A 14,016-nucleotide genomic window follows, 5' to 3' on the forward strand; every position below is an offset into this window, starting at 1 on the left:
TATACAAATGGCATGTACAATCAATTGGTTCTAGGAATATAATTCTCCAGCTGCAAACAGGTGTTAGCTAGTTCCTAATCTTTTATAATTTCTTTTACCAATTAAAGGTTTTACAAGGGAAAGCAATTAGGTAATTTGTCAATTCTGCTGGTCACATTGGTTTCCCTTGGAGAGAGAGAGTGGCAACCCTTCTCTCTAGCTTAAACCAGGAAATACACTAACTTTTATATGTTCATACAGGATATCAGTAATATGACAGTAAGCCCATCTGATTGGATCTAATTTATGTCACTGATTGGCTTATGCTAATGAGTAGCTTCATCTCGTGAACATGTTCTCATCTTTAGCTTGCTTGACCACAAATCTTAAGCAAGACCCTACATCTAGCTATACCTTTCCTTTCTCACAACGTTGCTGACCACAATGTCACTCTGTCCTTCGGACCCCCACCCTTGTGTTTCCTGTTTGTTCTCCAACACTGGGAGTTCAAGCATGAGTCACACAGGCCTGCAAGTTTTTCCCTCATTTCAGAGCCTGAACCAAAGTCTAGGCAGGGGACCAAGGCTCATAGCTGTAGCATTTTTATACATTTCCCCCCTTTGAAGGCCTTTAGGAAAGGGCTTCAACAATATATGGTTTGACAACTTATAGTAGGCCAAGTCAATCATCTAGGCCTCATGTTCACACCTCAGAACAATATGACTAGTACCCTGACCGAAGGCTGTCTTAGGTTGGGACACTTAGTCCTCCTTACCCGTCATGGCCAAACGATCTTTCTGAGCACCAGGGAGGTGGACAGTAAGTATAAGTATACGAGACATTATTAAGGGGAGTCTTTGTGTTCAAGATTGCCAATGATGTAGCTAAGAATAGGCTGAGGGCAACAGTTAGGGCTTCTATCACAGAGTAACATGGTAGAAACATTTTCTGTAGGTACATAAATCTTCAAAGGAAGAAATTGGGATTTGTAATACCTGTCTAAGTACTTAACAAGTTTGGAAGCATGCTAGCTCCCTCGGGCAAATTTGAAAGTGCAAAATTTCCATTATTGCTATCATTCCAGAGTAGCTCAATCACTCCCATGGTACCATAGCAAACAGTGTTAAAATTTAAACAACAGCATGTTGAATTAAAGAATCCAAAAAGAATCTTTTGTATTTACCACATGTGGTATCTGTCTCCTCCCTCTCAGCCTTAGCAAACAGAAGTGCTAACAGCAGACAAGGGACTACGACACAGAAACCATTATAATACACTTCTTATTCCCTTCAGAATTACTAGGAACTAAAGCCTTCAAAAGCATGAACCCAAAACAATAGTAAAAACTTTTTTAAAAAAGATACTTTTAGTGTTCAGCCTCTTTCATGTTTCACAACTGCACTATTCTTCATCCAGCGCACTTTTTCTTAGGCTTAGCATTAATCCCAGAGCAGCTCATGATGCAACCAGAGAAGGGCTGTTTGCAATAATAAAGGATTTGGGCCCTGTGGACACAGCCAGCTCTTGCTATTATGTTACGCTCTTGCCCTGGATGCAAGCTTCCTATTATCGCTCCTAGAACATTAATCTTAGTCAGAGACGGTTCATATTGTTTATTGCTTTGTACATACTGCTTTAGCTGTTATCTACGGGAAACATGTACCCGGTGGTTTAATTTCAGAAGCTGATTCTAGCCTACTCATACATAATGTTTGGTATTGCCGTATTAAAAGCTACTTTAACCCAGCATGCATGCACTATGCTACAAAAGTCTTGTAATTAATATTAATATTCTTATCTTTTGATGGTCTCCCGCTCCGTTTGGTTGCTTTGCCCTTGCATTGCAGGGTTACTTCCTATCAGTTGTTCCGTTCTAATGCTTTTGAGTTTCCTTCTCGTGGTTGATTGAGTGGAAAATATATTGTCTAGTGAATGATGAACGTGGAATTTTTCACATTTTTTGTTCCGGCTAATGATGGCTCCTTTATGGTTGTATCTTTCCCCATGAGCTTACATGTGTTTTGTTTTGCTTTAAAATATTTATTTTCCTTTTTACTCTTTATATTCTCTCATTGTTCCCTGTTTGCAGCTGAAGAATTATATTCCTAGAACCAATTGATTGTACATGCCATTTGTATATCCTTTGGTGTCTTTGGGCGAGTAAATAAATTCATAATCTTTGGAGATATAGTGTCTTCCCTTATCTTCACTAATATTTGTTAGTAATCTCTTGGGTTGGTTAAGGAATGGTAATTGATATTCTATGTGGAGATGTAGTCAGATTTGAGGTCCAATCAGCCTTCTTTTGAGGTTCTCTCCACTACTGGACAGCTGAACTCCAGTACCAGACAGAACCCAGGGGTCTCTGAACCCCAAAACAAAACACTAATGATACCCAACATTCTATTTGCTTTCCTAGCCGCAGCAGCACATTGAGCAGAAGATTTCAACGTATCATCAATGATGACACCTAGATCCCTTTCTTGGTCCGTGACTCCTAACGCTGAACCTTGCATGACATAGCTATAGTTTGGGTTCCTCTTTCCCACATGCATCACTCTGCACTTGTTTACATTAAACATCATCTGCCATTTAGACGCCCAGTCTCCCAGTCCCGTAAGGTCCTCTTGTAGTTTTTCACAATCTTCCCGCAAGTTGACGACTTTGAATAACTTTTTGTCATCAGCAAATTTGATTACCTCACTAGTTACCCCCATCTCAAGGTCATTTATGAATATGTTAAAAAGCAGAGGTCCCAGCACAGATCCCTGAGGGACCCCACTAACTACCCTTCTCCATTGCGAATATTGACCTTTTAATCCTACTCTCTGTTTCCTATCTTTCAACCAGTTTTTAATCCACAGTAAGACACTACCTCCGATCCCATGTCCCTCTAGTTTCCTCTGTAGTCTTTCATGAGGGACCTTATCAAACGCCTTCTGAAAATCTAGATACACAATATCAACCAGCTCACCTTTGTGCACATGTCTGTTTACTCCTTCAAAGAAATGCAGCAGATTGGTGAGGCAAGACTTCCCTTCACTAAATTCATGTTGACTTTGTCCCATTAGTCCATGCTTTTGAATGTGCTCTGTAATTTTGTTCTTGATAATAGTCTCTACCATTTTGCCCGGCACTGACGTCAGACTCACCGGTCTATAATTTCCCGGATCTCCTCTAGAACCTTTTTAAAATATTGGCGTTACATTGGCCACCCTCCAATCTTCCGGTACCACACTCGATTTTAAGGATAAATTATCAATAGAAATCAAACAAAATAAAACATGGAAAAGAAAATAAGATGATACCTTTTTTATTGGACACAATACATTTCTTGATTAGCTTTCGAAGGTTGCCCTTCTTCGTCAGATCGGAAAATTCAAATCACTAACAGCTTTGCCAGCTCATTATTTAGTTCTGTTAGTACCCTGGGGTGAGTACCATCCGGTCCAGGAGACTTGCTACTCTTCAGTTTGCAGAATTGCTCCATTACGTCTTCCAGGTTTACAGATATTTCATTAAGTTTTTCCGACTAGTCAGCCTCGAATACTCTGTCCGGCACCGGTATCCCACCCAAATCTTCCTTGGTGAAGACCGAAGCAGAGAACTCATTTAGCTTTTCTGCTATTTCTTTGTCTTCCTTGATCGCCCCTTTTACACCCTGGTCATCCAGCGGGCCAACCGATTATTTTGCTGGCTTCCTGCTTTTAATGTAATTGAAGAAATTTTTACTATCAGTTTTCGCCTCTAACGCTATCTTTCTTTCAAAATCCCTCTTTGCCTTTCTTATCAGCGCTTTGCATCTGACTTGACATTCCTTATGCTGCTGCTTATTTTCTTCATTCGGTTCCTTCTTCCAATTTCTGAAGGATTCCTTTTTAGCTCCAATAGTTTCCTTTACCTCACTTTTTAACCATGCCAGCTGGTTTTCCGTCCTTCTTTTCTGATACGTGGATTATGTTTGGCCTGGGCCTCCAGGTGTCACGTCTGTGGTCGTGACCCCTCTCAGACTTACCTTATTTCTGGGGGTCAGCTTCTGAGCTGGCTTCTGTCCTTTCTGGGTTAGTTCTGTCTCTGTGTGCTGGCTGCTTCCAGCATGGCTCTTATTGCTCCTCTGTGCTGCACCTGGGTATGCTGAGTCTCTCTATGCTTCAGTATGCTTTCTGCCTGCTTCTTGGTTTGTGCTCCTCTCGCCCTCTGGTGGCCAGAACCGGTGGCTGCCATAGACTGTCTTGCTGTCCCTACCCGTTCCAGACTTTAGGCCAGCCCGATCGGTTCTTCCAGTCTGCCAGACTTGTCTCTCTTGTTTCTGCCTGGACAGCACCCGTTGCTGCCTAGAGATGGCTGCAGCTTGAGCCTCAGGTGTTGATGGGCTTTATTAATCACCTAGAGACTTCTGTGTTTGCCTTTGCATCGTTTAAGGTCCCTGGTATGTTAGAGTGCTCTGTGCACTTTAGCCTTGTCCAGTTCTAGTCTGAGTTTCTTGCTTGTGTCTAGTTAGCTTGTGTATAGCGTATTCTTGTTAGCTTGTGTGTAGCTAGTTTTGGTTCTGTTGCTTTTCCTAGTCTTGTCTCTGGTCTGTATTCCTGTCTTGGGTTTATTTCTTAGTGGCTGCTTGGCAGCTTTCAGTATTGCTCTGCTTCCTGCCTATATTTCTTAGCTACTGGAGCTCCAGCCATAGCCCTGCTCCCTGCCTGTATTTCTCAGCTACTGGAGCTCCAGCCACAGCCCTGCTCCCTGCCTGTATTTCTAAGCTACTGGAGCTCCAGCCATAGCCCTGCTTCCTGCCTGTATTTCTAAGCTACTGGAGCTTCAGCCATAGTCCTGTCCTCTGCCTGTATTTCTCAGCTACTGGAGCTCCAGCCATAGCCCTGCTCCTTGCCTGTATTTCTAGCTGCTGGAGCTTCAGCCATAGTCTTGTTCTCTGCCTGTATTTCTCAGCTACTGGAGCTCCAGCCATAGCCCTGCACCCTGGTCTGCCTTGCTTTGGTCTAGGTGCCTGTGGACACTTTTGAACCCTGTCTGCCCTGCTTTTGTCTAGATGCCTGTGGGCACTTCTGAATCCTGATTCCTGGTCTTCCTGCCTGCTAGTTCCAGTACCAGTTTTCCTCCAAGTCCTGCCGGCTGCCTGCACCCAGGGGCTCAACCCCCGGGGAACGGTGGCTATGTGTAGGTGAAGCCTAGGTCCAGTCCGGTGCGTTCCAGTTCAGTACTCCAGCCTGGGGTTCCAGTCCTGTTTTGCCTTGTCTCTGGTTTGGAGGTGATTTTGCCTGCCACTGCCGCTCCACAGCAGTGGTCCAAGGGCTTACAACCCAGTGCTTCCGGGAGAAGCGTGACACCAGGACAGTGTTTTTCAACATCATCCACGCCTGTTGTAGGTTTCTTACCCTCTCAGTTGCTCCTCTTTTTTTTTTTTTTTTTTACCGTTCTTCTCATTTTATTATAGCTTCCTTTCTTAAAGGTAAACGCTAACATATTTGACTTCCTATGTTTACCTTTTTGAAAGCAAATTTCAAAGGCGATCATGTTATGATCACTGTTGTGAAGCGGGCCCCGGACTAATCTAGATCCTGCAGTGCCTGCTAGAGTCTATCTGTTGGTGTAAGTTAATCAGATTACTTCACTCTGTAGAAAACACAGTTTCAGGGAGCACTTTCAAGCCACTTCAGCACACAGAATAGGAAATCTCCAGCACAGAAGTTCAGCACAGTTTAAGAAGAAACCACAGCTTCCTCCAGCTTGCAGGGTCTATACGCTTTCCCCTGAATTAAAAAGCATAAGGCAAATGGAAAGGCCCAGTGATAGTTAACTTTCTCTTTAGACAAAATGTCCAGTACCAGTTTCATAGCCCGCCTTAAAGACAGATGATGACAATTCTTGGTATACTAAAACCTTAGCTTCATTAAACTTCAAATTTGGGAAATTTTGAGCTTTCTGAAGAAGATTTTCTTTGTCAGAAAGCGGCCCACAATATCTCTGGGTTGATTGTCTCGGGGCTTCCCTAGAGCACAATGGGCTCTCTCTATCACAATAGAGGCAGCGTCTCCACTATCTCAAAGCAGCTGATCACACAGTGCTCGGACTATTACGGGAACGTTCTCCATAGCCCCAGAATCAGGGACTCCCCAAAATCGCAAGTTCTTCCTCCGCCTACGATTTTCAAGATCGTCCATTTTATACTGTAGATCTTCCATCCGATCATCAAATCTTCCAAGGCGCGCTTCTGCATTAGCTATCTATTCCGACTGGTCTAGGGTACAAGCCTCCAGCTCCTCCACGCGCCCACCCAGTTCTTTAAGGTCGACACAGGACATCTATTTTATCCAAAATTCCCTCTTTAGAGGCTTTAATCTCGGCTTGGATATTTACTGTTGTAAGGATTTAGATGAGACGCGTTTGGACTGCGACATGCAAGCGTCTGCTATTGAATTTCTGTGCTGGAGAGTTCCTATTCTGTGTGCTGAAGTGGCTTAAAAGTGCTCCCTGAAACTGTGTTTTCTACCGAGTGATGTAATCTGATTAACTTACATCAACAGATAGACTCTAGAGGGCACTCGTGCCGAGAGAGGAGGAGGAGGAGGGGCAAATTTGTGTACTACTGGGTAGTCTGAGAGTAAAAAATATATAAGGAAAAATATACTGTATAAGGACAAAAAGGGCAGGAGATCCAGAGCTTCATTTACCCTGGACCTGAGGGCTGTGCTGGGGATTTGCAGAGCTGGTTTGGATTGGATTGGTGCCTGAGGCTGCATGTGTTTCAAAAAGTTTTTCTTATGAAACTGTTCTTAAATCTATATCTATGGACACCAACATGACTGAATCTCCTTTGCCTAACACTTTGTGGCCAAGGAGAGGCTCCAGCAGTGGCAGAGGGTATCTCCGAAGAGAGAGAAATGCTATAAAAGGGCTGACTTGGACTTAAAATCTTTTGATCTGTCTGTTGTCTCTAGTCGGGGCCTTCTCCCATAGCTGGGTTTGGACTTGTAATTGTACTGCAGGTTTTTTTTCTCCTCGTGCTGGTGTATTGTGTTGAATTCTTGTCTGAGATGTGGACTGTGGTGTACAAATGTGACTGGATGGAAGAGGGTGGTGGTGGGGGGGGGGGGGGGGGGTTGGGTGGCTCATTCGGAGCATGGCTCGTTTTCTCCTTTATATTCCCATTCCGGTTTCCCTTTATTGTGGATGTTAGTTTGGAGGTTAGGGTGGATTAGGGGGTTGGGGGTGGTCGGGCTTGGAGGGAGGGGAGGGTGGGTTGGATGGATGTGGTAGCCGATGTGTGAATTGCGAGTGGATTTGGAGGCAGGGAGGGTCTTGGGGGGTTTTGGAGAGTATCAGCGGGTGTTGACACAGGGTCCGTTAGGATATCTTGGATTAGCTCCTCTCTGTCAGCTGGAGATTCGCAGCTGTTTATAACCCTATCCTTTATGTAAATGATATAATTAAAGTTTTGTTCATATACTACTACTACTACTTAACATTTCTAAAGCGCTACTAGGGTTACGCAGCGCTGTACAATTTAACATGGAAAGACAGTCCCTGCTCGAAGAGCTTACAATCTAAAAGACAAATGTACAGTTAATCTGAAAGGTCAGACAGATTGGGGCAACCTATATGTTCGAAAGGTTAGGTTCCGAAAGCAGCATTGAAGAGGTGAGCATTAAACAAGGATTTGAAGATGGGTAGGGAGGGGGCTCGGCGTAGGGATTCAGGAAGACTGTTCCAGGCATAGGGTGAGGCAAGGCAAAATGAGCGGAGCCTGGAGTTGGCAGTGGTGGAGAAGGGTACTGAGAGGAGCGATTTGTCGTGTGAGCGGAGGTTACGGGCAGGAACATAGGGGGAGATGAGGGTAGAGAGGTAGTGAGGAGCAGCAGACCGGGTGCATTTGTAAGTAAGGAGGAGAAGCTTGAATTGGATGCGGTATCTGATCGGAAGCCAGTGAAGTGACTTGAGGAGAGGGGTGATATGAGTATATCGGTTCTGGCGGAATATAAGACGTGCGGCAGAGTTCTGAATGGATTGAAGGGGGGATAGATGGTTGAGTGGGAGGCCAGTGAGGAGCAAGTTGCAGTAGTCGAGGCGAGAGGTAATGAGAGCGTGGACGAGAGTTCGGGTGGTGTGCTCAGTGAGGAAAGGGCGAATTTTGTTGATGTTGAAAAGGAAGAAGCGACAGGTTTTGGCAGTCTGCTGGATATGAGCAGAGAAGGAGAGGGAGGAGTCGAAGATGACCCCGAGGTTGCGGGCAGATGAGACGGGGAGGATGAGGGTGCCATCAACTGAGATAGAGAGTGGGGGAAGAGGAGAAGTGGGCTTAGGTGGAAAGATGAGGAGCTCGGTCTTGGACATGTTCAGCTTCAGGTGGCGGTTGGACATCCAGGCAGCAATGTCAGATAGGCAGGCAGATACCTTGGCCTGGGTCTCTGAGGTGATGTCTGGTGTGGAGAGAGAGAGCTGGGTGTCATCAGCGTAGAGATGATACTGGAAGCCATGAGATGAGATCAGTGAGCCTAGGGAAGAGGTGTAGATAGAGAAGAGAAGGGGTCCGAGGACAGATCCCTGGGGAACACCAACAGATAGCGGGATGGGAGTGGAGGAAGATCCATGAGAGTGCACCCTGAATGTGCGGTGGGAGAGATAGGAGGAGAACCAGGAGAGGACAGAGCCCTGGAACCCAAATGAGGCCAGAGTGGGGAGAAGTAGATCGTGATTGACAGTGTCAAAAGCGGCAGAGAGATCGAGGAGGATGAGGATGGAGTAGTGGCCTCTAGATTTGGCCAGGAGCAGGTCATTGCAGACTCTAGAGAGTGCTGTTTCTGTCGAGTGGAGAGGGCGGAAGCCGGATTGGAGTGGGTCGAGGATGGCATGAGAGGAGAGAAAATCAAGACAGCGGCTATGAACGGCGCGTTCAAGTATTTTGGAGAGGAAGGGTAGGAGAGAGATGGGGCGATAGTTGGAGGGGCAGGTAGGGTCAAGTGATGGTTTTTTTGAGGAGAGGTGTGACTAGGGCGTGCTTGAAGGTATCAGGGACAGTTGCAGTGGAGAGAGAGAGGTTAAGGATGCGACAGATGGAGGGGTTGACAGTATGGGCGATGGTGTTAAGTAGGTTGGTGGGGATGGGATCAGAGGAACAGGTGGTGCATTTCGAGGAGGAAAGAAGGCGGGAGGTTTCATCCTCAGTGATCTCTGGAAAGGAGGAGAAGGAGGCCTGGGTTGGTTGGTTGAGGGAGAGGGTTAATGGGTGAAGAGGGGGGGTGGGGGTGATGGCTTGGTAGTGAATTCAAGGTTGATCTTTTGCACTTTGTCGTGGAAGTAATCAGCCAGTGATTGAGGAGAGAGTGAGGGGGGAGTGGGAGCGGGGGGTACCTTGAGGAGAGAGTTAAGGGTGGTGAAGAGACGACGGGGGTTGGAGCTGAGAGAATTGGTCAATTGGGTGTAATAGTCCTGTTTTGCAAGGAATAGGGAGGAGTGGAAGGAGGATAGCATGAATTTATAGTGAAGGAAGTCTGGATGAGTATGAGATTTCCTCCAGAGGCGTTCAGCAGATCGTGCGCAGGAGCGAAGGTAGCGGATGCAAGGGGTCAGCCAAGGCTGGGGATTAGTACGCTTTGTGGGATGGGTGGTGGAAGGTGCGAGGGTGTCAAGGGCAGAGGAGAGAGCGGCATTGTAAGCGGAGACCGCTTTGTCGACAGTCTCGGAGGACATGATGGATGGGAGGAGATTAGAGATACTAGCAGATAAGGTGAGGGGGTCAATGGCCTGGAGATTCCTGGATGTGGTGGTTAAGGTTGGGCGGGGCAGAGGGGGGTGGGGTGGAGAAGTGTGAATGTGATCAGGTGGTGGTCGGAGAGAGGAAGAGCTGAAGCTTGGAAGTTGGAGGGTGAGCCGGATGAGGAGAGGACGAGGTCAAGACAATGGCCGTCACGGTGAGTAGGGGTGGTAGAGCACAGCTGGAGGTTGAAGGAGGATGTTAGGGTGAGGAACTTAGAAGCGAGAGGGTCGGATGGGTCAACAGCATGTATATTGAAGTCTCCGAGAATGAGAGACGGAGATGAGGGTTCAAGAAAAACAGAGAGCCAAGCATCGAAGTCGGTAAGGAAGGAAGAGAAGGATTTATTAGGGGGGCGGTAGATGACTGCCACTCTGAGTGGTAGCGGGTAGAATAGCCGGATGGAGTGGGCTTCAAAGGATGAGAAACAGTGAGACTGCGGTAGGAGGAGGGGTTGGAAACTACTGGAGGGCGAGAGTAGTAACCCAACACCTCCACTACGGCCAACTGGGCGGGGAGTGTGAGAGAAGAGGTAACCACCATGGCAAAGGGCTGCGGCTGAGGTAGAGTCGTCCGGGGAGATCCAGGTTTCGGTTAGGGCGAGCAGTTGAAGGGAGTGGGAGATGAAGAGATCATGGGTGAAGGGCAGTTTGTTGCAAACTGAGTGGGCATTCCACAAGGCGCAAGAGAAGGGGAGGGAGGAAGGGGGGAGTAGGGGAATAGAGATGAGATTGGAGATGTCTCGGGATCGTCCGCGTGGGTAGGATGGGGACAGATGAGGGGGGCCTGGATTAGGGTTAATGTCTCCTGCGGATAGCAGGAGGAGGAGCAAGAGAGAGCGGAGGAGGGAGGGGGAGGACGGGTGACGAAGGCGACGAAGACGGGGTGCACTTAGGAGGTATGGGGATGGGTTAATAGCAGGAAGGAAGTGTTGAAGGTTGAGAGCTAGGATGGAAGAGGGGGACAAGAGGGATGGTGAGGTGGTGAGGGATGGGGGTGAGAAGGGAATTGCAGTGGTGGGCCAGGCGGGAGGGCAACGAGTTCCAATGGTGGACAATGGGGGTGGGGAGGAGAAGAGATTAGGAAGGGACAGGGCAAGGAAGAGAATGTGGATAGAAGCCAAACGTAGTGACTGAGGTGTAGCAGGTGACTGTGTGGTGACTAAGGTGTTAAGCAGATAGATAGAGTGGAGAGCTGGATTGGGGGTTTGGAATTGATGGTGAGTAGTTAACAAGCTAGCAGCAGGCAGGCAGGTAGGTCAATGGATGAGAGGCTCGCAGGCAGGCAGGCTCGCAGGTAAGTCAATGGTTGACAAGGTAGCAGCAGGCAGGCAGGCAGGTAACAGCAGGTAAGTCAATGGTTGACAAGGTAGCAGCAGGCAGGCAGGTTGACAAGGTAGCAGCAGGCAGGCAGGTAACAGCAGGCAGGCAGATGAGAGGCTTGCAGCGGGTCAGGCGGACTGGAGCACGCTGGAGCAGATGAAATGGAGCAGGCAGGCAGGGCAGGTGTACCGGAGCAAGTAGGCCGTAGCAGATGGAATGGTGCAAACAGGGAGGAGCTGGAACAGGTGGACTGGAGCAAGCATGGGAGGATGGATCGGTGGACTGGGACGAGCTTGGAGCAGTCGGATCAGGCAGACTGGACTGGGATGAGCTTGGAGCAGTCGGATCAGGCGGACTAGAACACACTAGAGCATGTGGTCTGGAACAGCAGGCTGGAGCAGATGGACTGGAACAAGCAAGGGGAAGCCGGATCATGCAGACTGGAACGAGCTTAGAGCAGGCAGATTGGAGCACACAACATATAATGTTAAGGGGCTGAATTCTCCCCAGAAACACCAAAAATTGTTTAAGGAAATTTTGCATCACGGCCCTCAGGTTGTGTTTTTGCAGGAGACCCACTTCAGGAGAGACCACGAGCGGTTGCTGGCTCACCCTTGTTATCCCCATGTGTTCTGTGCCTCGGCGAGCGATGGCTCAAAGAAAAGAGGTGTTGCAACTTTATTGCACTCTTCCTTACAGATGACGGTGGAGCACATAAAACGGGAACCCATAGGTAGATTTTTGTTTTTGACCTTGCATATTGATGCTAACCCAGTAGTGCTGGCCTTAATATATGCACCAAATCAATCTCAAAAGGTTTTTTTTTTCAAAATATTCATTCTAAGATTCCTGTTATGCAAGCAGCTCACCTGATTGTGGGGGGCGATTTCAATTCTACCATTTACCCGGCTGTGGATAGATCTGGACCTCCTGTGGCAAATGATTGTAAGATTTCGTGTGCTTTTGCTGAGTTGGTAAGAGACCTGGCTGTATGTGATCCTTGGCGACTAAGGCATCCAGGTGTTCGGGACTGTACCTTCTATTCACATTCTCATGATTCTTACTGCAGGATAGATTATATTTTTGTGGATACTATGCTTATCATAGTTTATAATATTCCTCTTACATGTTCTTTGTAATGCTTTTTTTTTTTATTATGTAAGCCGCATTGAGCCTGCTGTATGTTGGAAAGCGCAGGGTACAAATGTAATAAATAGTAGAGTAGAAGGGCAAGAAAGAATGGATACTTTACATATAACAGTACAAAAGAATAGGACTAAACAGGATCCACGTATGCCAGCTGGCAGAGGCGATAGTCCTATATTGTTCCCGGAGAAAATGCTTTGGTAAACAGATGCGTTTTTAGTGCCTTGCGAAAGGTAAGGTAGTCTCTCAGATAGTCTCTCAGACTGGTGATGTCTCTAGGAAGTGCATTCCATAGTTGTGCACTGATGAAGGGAAAGCTTGACGCCTGAATAGATCCGTGCTTACAGCCTTTCCAGCTGGGCTAGTGCAAGGTGAGATATAATCTTGAGGATGGGTCAGCATTTCTGGCTGGCAAGTCAGTCATATTCAGCATGTAACTTGAGACATCCCCGTTGATGATTTTGTGAACCATGGTGCAAACTTTGAATTGAATGTGCTCCTTGATCGGAAGCCAGTGATGTTTACCAAGAAGAGGTGTCGCGCTATCGAACCGGGCTTTCTCCGAGGACAAGCAGGCTGCTTGTTCTCACTGATGGGTTGACGTCCTCGGCAGCCCCCTCCATCGGAAAGTTTACTAGCAAAGACCTTTGCTAGTCCTCGCGCGCCCATGCGCACCGCGCATGCGCGGCCATCTTCCCGCTCGAAACCGGCTCGAGCCGGCCAGTCTTCTTTCGTCCGCGCTCGGTACGGTCGTGTTACGCCGTTCGTGCCCTAGAGAGTTGACCTCGCGCGTCCTTTTCGACGTGTTTTTCATCTCTTTTTCACAAAAAAAGTTCGGGAAGCGCTCCGGAAGTGTTCCGGAAGGCCCTTTTGGGTTTTCTGCCCTTCCCGTATTTCTCAGTTTTTTTGCCCCGTAAGTTTTCTTTCGTTGTCGGGGTAGGCCTTTTTTGGCCTCGGTCGAGATTTTCTCCCTCTAAATTTTGGTGCTTCAATTTTCGCCATTTCGGCTTTTGATTTCGCCGGCGTGATTTTTCCGCCCATGACATCGAAGCCTTCCAGCGGCTTCAAGAAGTGCACCCAGTGCGCCCGGGTAATCTCGCTCACTGATAGGCACTCTGCGTGTCTTCAGTGTCTAGGGGCCCAGCACCGCCCTCAGAACTGTAGTCTGTGTTCCCAGTTACAAAGGCGGACTCAGGTAGCGAGATTAGCCCAGTGGAACGTTTTGTTCTCGGGCTCTTCGTCGGCATCGGCACCGGAGGCATCGAGTGCATCGACGTCGTCAGCGTCCGGACCATCTTCCTTGGCTGCCGCTCCATCGACTGCATCGAGGCATCGGGCCTCTGCATCGGCGCCGAGGCATCGGGCGACTGTATCGACGTCGGTGGTACCGAGACTTCGTCTGCTGATGTCGTCGGACGGAGGTGCATCGTCAGGAGTGCAGGTGAGGGCTGTCCATTCCCCTGCTGGTGGCGGTGAGCCTTCGGGTGGGTCTCCTCCTACCCTGAGGGCTCCTGCGGTACAGCCCCCCCGGGATCGACCTTCTTCGGTCTCGGCCCCGAGGAAGCGACGGATGGATTCCACGTCCTCCTCGTCGGTGCCGGGGAGCTCCGGTGACATGCTTCGGAAGAAGTCGAAGAAGCATCGACACCGGTCGCCTCCCCATGTCGGCACCGAGAGCTCTGGGTCGCCGAGGGATTCGGCACCCAGCAGGCATCGGCACCGAGAGGACCGCTCACCCTCTGTTCAGGAGGTGTCGATGCGCTCCGCTCTGGACAGCCCGGAACAGCCTCCTCGCCCGGAACAGGT

At 48.2% G+C, this 14,016-nt stretch overlaps 1 protein-coding gene and 1 long non-coding RNA gene across 2 annotated transcripts in view; one reads left to right on the forward strand and one right to left on the reverse strand.

The window, feature by feature from the left end:
* Window positions 1-14,016, forward strand: part of TMTC1 (transmembrane O-mannosyltransferase targeting cadherins 1) — a 1,359,696-nt gene that overhangs the window by 55,603 nt on the left and 1,290,077 nt on the right. The window lies entirely within an intron of this gene.
* LOC115477397 overlaps window positions 1,446-14,016 on the reverse strand; it is a 28,064-nt gene continuing 15,493 nt past the window's right edge. Inside the window, exons 3-4 of the long non-coding RNA XR_003943321.1 lie at window positions 12,158-12,161; window positions 1,446-1,500 (exon numbers count right to left, since the gene is read on the reverse strand). This is a non-coding gene — a long non-coding RNA (uncharacterized LOC115477397). The remainder of the gene's footprint in view (window positions 1,501-12,157; window positions 12,162-14,016) is intronic.

Source organism: Microcaecilia unicolor, chromosome 9 (assembly GCF_901765095.1).
Source record: "Microcaecilia unicolor chromosome 9, aMicUni1.1, whole genome shotgun sequence".
NCBI lineage: Eukaryota > Metazoa > Chordata > Amphibia > Gymnophiona > Siphonopidae > Microcaecilia > Microcaecilia unicolor.